Below are 5904 nucleotides of genomic sequence, written 5' to 3' on the forward strand. Positions count from 1 at the left end.
GCATGGGCAAGGCCAGGAGTCACCTACTCTCCTCTGTCCCCCGCCACCCTTGGAGCTTCCCTGCCAGGCTCACTCACTGTATTATTTACATCAAAGGTTAGCACTGGGTTACTACTAATTGCAGGGGACGTGACACATGGTGCATCGGAAGAGCCATGTAAACCTAAGGGCAGGAGACTGAACCAGAGTAACCAGGTTAGGGCAAAAATAGGAGCATGCCACCAGGTGTGAGCAACAACAGTGAACATTTTAACGTCTTGGATACATATTACATGGTAGGCATTGTCTAAGGGTGTCACATGTTCAGACTCATGTAATCCTTACAGAACCCCTCTGAAAGCATGGCTGAATATTTTTTATCAGTATTTTAGATAGCCAGACACCATGCAAAAAGAAAGAACAGTCTTCCCTTTAAAGTGGTTATGATGGTCTGCTAAGTATTTTCCTAACAGATCACTATTAAAGGGAAATACAAACCCAAGAACTGTTACCAATAGCTAGTATGAGCTGCCGAGTACCAGTTAAATTGAACCGTTCTGCTATTTGAAGTTAATTGCATGTGCTACGACTTTCAAATGCAATCTTCAAATTGCTGTGGTCATAGTGAGTTCTCCATAAATTAATGGCTTTCCTGTATGTGTGTTTTAGTTTATGTATATTTTTACAATTGACTCTCCTGTTCTATTTTCCTTTTGGCTTAGCATTTCTCTCTACCCTTACTCAACAAACAACAACAGAAGCCTCCTATGAGATGAATCCCACAAGAGTCCCGGTTTACCAATGGATGACTATAGATTTCACAGACAGTTAAAAGGAGGCAAAGAGAGATTACAGCACATGCTCCAAGTCATGTAGCTAAAGAGTAGCTGGGCCAGGATTTGAATCTAGGCAGGCTGATTCCAAATAAAAATAATTAATTCATGACACCTGAGATAAGTGCTGCCAAGAAGACAGAGTTATATAAGGATGTACAAAAGGGGATCCTACCCAGTCTGGAAATATTAGTTACAGTGTTCATATCTCAGTTTCCTCAACTCTAAAATGGGAATAATATTAGGAAAGGGTCTTTATGAAGATTAAATAACATAATATGCATGCAGTGCATGTCGCACCGTTGCATGTAAAAGGAGGAGAGAGCAATCAGTGTTACTCTTAAAGTGAACAGTTTGGTTTCTGATCTCATGGAGTTCACAATTTACTGATCAAAAGCTAAATACAGACCCACTATATTTCATGAAGCAGAAGGAATAGCTATTTAATGAAAGAACTGATGGGAAGGAGAGGCTGTGCTCCTGGCATAGTGAGTGTCCCAATTCCTGGAAAGGTTAAAGACCAAATGATGACTGTCAGGAATATCATCTTAAAGGATATTTAAGACCAGAGGATAACTGAGGTCTGACCCTGACATCCTCTGCTGCACAGGATCATGAAAACCCCAAGATGCGTGACAGCACAGAGGAGCCGACTGCCTCCGGAGCTGCCGCACCAGCTCTCTCGTTCAGCTTTGCGCCATCTCTAACATTTCATTATCAAAATGGCAAAAGTGGCTAAGCCACAGCATCAGCCCCAGGCTGAGTCCAGGAGGAGGCAACTTAAAAAAATACATATCCAACTTCACCTCATTATTTGATTCTTTTAAGAAACAGAAATGAGTTCTGGGTGACTGAGCCCAAATTTTTCTTTTACTGCTGCACCCCTGGCAACACCTCAAGCCCCCCTTGCAATGGATGAAACCAAGGGAGCTATTTAGGGTTCTGCACACAGAATCCCACCTCCGACCTGATGGAAGGTCTTATGTAAAAACTATAGAAGGAAAATTGTATTGATTTTCTTCCAAATCACACTGACTGGAAACCTGTAGATGGCCTCTTGTATTTTATTTGTGCAGCTGAAAGTCATTAGCGGGGAATGGGGTGAAGAGGGGGTTGACAATAAGCAACCCAGGCTACTCAGCAGAAGAACCTCGATAAGGGAAAATAGATATGATCAAGTATAGTAAGTCCTCCCTCTAAACCAAGGCCAACAGCATCCTTAATCCACTCTAATGTTCTGCAATAATGGGTTATTTATCCATGCTCAGGATTAACGGAGGAGCTCGCGGTCCTGTGGGACCACGTGGAGGAGTGAAGAACACAGAGTATTTCTGATACACAGCTCTTTCAGGGAGATGGTGCTGCCTCTGATTATATTGCTTACCTGGGGACAGAAAATGTAAACGTCTTAGGAAAGGAAAGAAAAAAAGTGCATTTATTTCCTCTTAACATTTTTCTGCTGTTTGACCTGGAAACCACTGACAAAAAGACTGAGGGCGTGGGATGAGATTTCCAGACCTTCATCAGACTGAATTTGGAGCATATAGATATTCCCAGAGTATACTGAAGCTCAGGTGCACGAGGACTGAGACAGCAGTCTAGTCTTGGCTAGATTGAATGCCAAGGGCACCCTGGCATTGCACGCTGCAGGGTTTTAATCCCGGCATCTAATATGGCAGCATTGGCAGGTTGAGAGTAGGGATGAAGATCATGGCATTGCAGGAAGAGTAAAGAGACTGGCGACTTGAATCCACGTCCAACTCTTACTAGCTCCTTTCTGACCTTCTGAACCTCATTACTTGCTGAACCCTCCTGAACCTCATCTCTGAGCGGGTAATAACAGCCTTAACCTTGTAGGGTTGTGGTGAGGTTCAAAAAGATAACTTGCCCAATTTCTGGTTATGGTGGATTCTCAAATGCTAGCTCCACTCAGCGCTCCCTGGGGAAGCACTTAGTTATAAGCAAGAGCTCTTGGACCTGATTTCTATTGGCTTTTCTCACTCAGAACTGCTGCAATTCTGTGCAATTGATTTGCCCACAGTTTTTATAGACTGGATCCTATTCGATTTGTACAACAATGGTAGGAAGGGTCATATATCTTTTCACCAATTAAAAATTTTTATTATGGAAAATTCTGAACATGTACAAAATAGTCAGAGTAATTTAATAACCCTTTGAATCAATTGCGCCACTCCAGAAGTCATCAACCCATTGGCCAATTCTGTCCTCTGGCTTTAAAATCTCCATTCAAAGTGGTACGTCCCCAATGTCTGGAATAATGAGTTATAAATGGTCACTTCAATGCATCACGTTAAGTATATATGTAAAGGAATCGAATCATAAAATACAGAGGCTATTTCTCCCCAACTTTTGTGTTTTGCAAGTGATTTTTGAACCTGATGTGATAAGACAATGATGGGCATGGGCCAGGGGAGGGAGGGTGCACACTTAGTTACTCCAAGGCTAAATACTCTTATTAATAGCTATGTAACGTGAGTAAAGAATTCCTCTGGCTACTTCACCAGATGGTTGCCGGAAACAACCAAGATGGTACACAAGAGAGGTGCGGGACATTTAGAAAGTCCTATCATTTATAAACATTGTTAATAAAGCTAATAAAACAATAACATGCATCATAGATTATTTCAAGCATTTGTTGTATAGTCTTTTATAATCTCAATGGATTCTGGATAAATATTACTCTTTCAGCCAGAAGTCAAAATATTACCTCGTATCCTTTCATGCTGTCTCCCAGAGCTTCAGCAATCCCGGAGCACTTGAACCCCGGCACCAGGGGAGTCTTGGGAGGGTTGTCGATATTCCCTTGTTGCACCATCACATCCAGGAAGTTTAAACCACTGTGAACCACAAGCGTGAAAAGAGAGAAATTCAAAACAAGATGCCAAAAAACTCACTGGCTCGACTTTTCTCTCCTTCCGGACCCCTCCCTCCCTTGCTCCTCCCCCATCCCTCTCTACTGTCTTTTCTTTCTGGAAAATGGGCCTAATCACTTGGCCAGTTGCCATCCATAAAGGAGAACAATAATCTCTCTAGACAAGTAAAGCTCCCCTGGCAGGCCAAACAGCAGTTGCACAGTTTACACGAACTCCAAAGACAGTGCCTTTGTCCCCTCTCACTGCCTGCTTCCTCTTAGTTTGAAAACACAAACTGACTAGCTTGGTCACTAGCCATTCCAGCACTTAAAAGAGGGTGAAAAATACGCCAGGAAGATGTTATAAGGAGACACAGGAAAAGCAGCCAGACACGATGGCCATCGGCCAGGCTATGAGAAAGCAAGAAAGAGAAAACAGTCCCACTAAAAAGTCTCTAAACAAGTGTCACGCCTCAATCATCACGCAGACTTAACCCAGCCCAGGGTGCCATAAACAGCACCCAGAGTGGTGACTGTGATCCAAGAGACCCCATTTTTTTCCAGCTGGAGGAGGGTGACTCGAAGAGGGCTCAAAGGGGTGGACCCGTGGATATGGGAATACTGGGGGTTTGGTTTCAAAATTCTTGGTTATCTCTGGATAAGAGAAATTAGATTATTTTCTATTAACATATTACTTTTGAAATAGTTATCATTAAAATATACTACAGTCATCATCTTGGAAAACCATCTACTTGATTTTAATAATGCCATCAATGCTCCCAATGGCTCTTACTTTTTTTAGAGCTACTCTTGGAAACTGCGCGGCACATTATTCACTAGTCAAATGACAAAACACATCCCACGGAGTGTGTACTTTTTCCACCAAGTGTAGTTTTAATGTACTTCCTGCTTTCATTAGCCACCGTCTAAAGAAAGACTCAGGTCATAGAAACCAAAGTCCTTGGTCCGGCCCAGGGTCCAGGAGCCCCTGGCCACAGCTTCTCCTCCGAGCAAGATGGCTGAGCTACTTCTCACGCACGGCCTGCCCATTCCTCTCGTGCACTCTTTGGAGCCTGAATCGTCTAACTCTGCCTACATCCTCCGGTCTGTGCTCAGCAGCCTTATCCCCGGGGAGTGAATAATGACGAGGACGATGACTCCTTGAAAGGTGGGTGTAAGAGTCATCACCCTCTCAAGGTTTTCTGGCCCACTAATCAGGCAAGCATCACACGTTGTCCCAGTTGCAGTATCTCTAACGTGTGCGTCCTTGGAGGCAGCCACATGCCTCGTATTTCCTCGCTCCCAGAGTGCCTGGCATACATCAGGCCCACAGGAACAGACTAGGTACAGAAGTAGCATCTCTTGAATAAAGGAATATTCATGAATACTTAAAAATATGTACTGCCTGATTGAGTACTAACTTCTTTTAAAAGGCAGCCAAGGGATGCTCAGAGTCATGGACATACTTCTGAAATGTATGTGTAGACTTACAAGGGCCCTCCTTTGTTTTTAGGGTCACAGGATTGTCTGGAAAATTAACGAGAGTTACGCACTTATGCACGGTGCCAGGTACCTGTGTGCGTACAACAAATGCTAGCCTTTACGTCGGCATCTTCTGGTAAGAAGGCAGGAGTGCATGAGACATCGTAGGAAGACCCATTACACAAAGGTTAAAAATAGTTTCAGGCCTGAAATGGGAAAACTTCAGCTATCTGTAAGCATCGCTTCTGTGACACAGCCGGTTTTCCAACACAACTGAACAAATGCAGCATCACGGTGTAACAGGGAGAGGAATTTCCACGTCCCAAGTCAAACGCTCCCTACCATTTCACGCATATTGTAGCTCACTGTGTTTGTCTTTGTGTGATGAACCTATGATTTCCCAAGACCCCGATGGGTAAAGGCCAGGAGCAATGACTTGACAGTTCTGTAAATGTGCCAGCCCCTGGAGAAGGCTGCATCCTGGGTACTCATCACCCTCCACCCAGCACGGGGTGGGCCCAGTGATGGCAGCTACTCAACACCAGTGAGAAGGGCTAAGGCTGGCTTCCCAGAAGCCTGTAGCATCCCCTTCCTCGGGGAGGCATGCAGCGATCCCGTCAGGATCCTGGGGACAGCCGCCCATCTTCAGGAAGGAAACAGGAAGCAGGTATATCCCAGGGGACAGGGGATGGGTCAGTGCTGTTTGTCTCAGCTGGAAGAGGGGGTAAACAGCTGCTA

General features: G+C 44.3%; 1 non-coding gene across 1 annotated transcript; it reads left to right on the plus strand.

Annotated features, from left to right (window-relative positions):
• Nucleotides 1-339: 339 nt before the first annotated feature.
• LOC130681181 (small nucleolar RNA SNORA15) lies at nucleotides 340-477 on the plus strand. The gene has a single exon (XR_008994236.1). It is a non-coding gene; the product is annotated as a small nucleolar RNA SNORA15 (small nucleolar RNA).
• Nucleotides 478-5904: the final 5427 nt, after the last annotated feature.

This window comes from Manis pentadactyla, chromosome 15 (genome assembly GCF_030020395.1).
Source record: "Manis pentadactyla isolate mManPen7 chromosome 15, mManPen7.hap1, whole genome shotgun sequence".
Lineage (NCBI taxonomy): Eukaryota > Metazoa > Chordata > Mammalia > Pholidota > Manidae > Manis > Manis pentadactyla.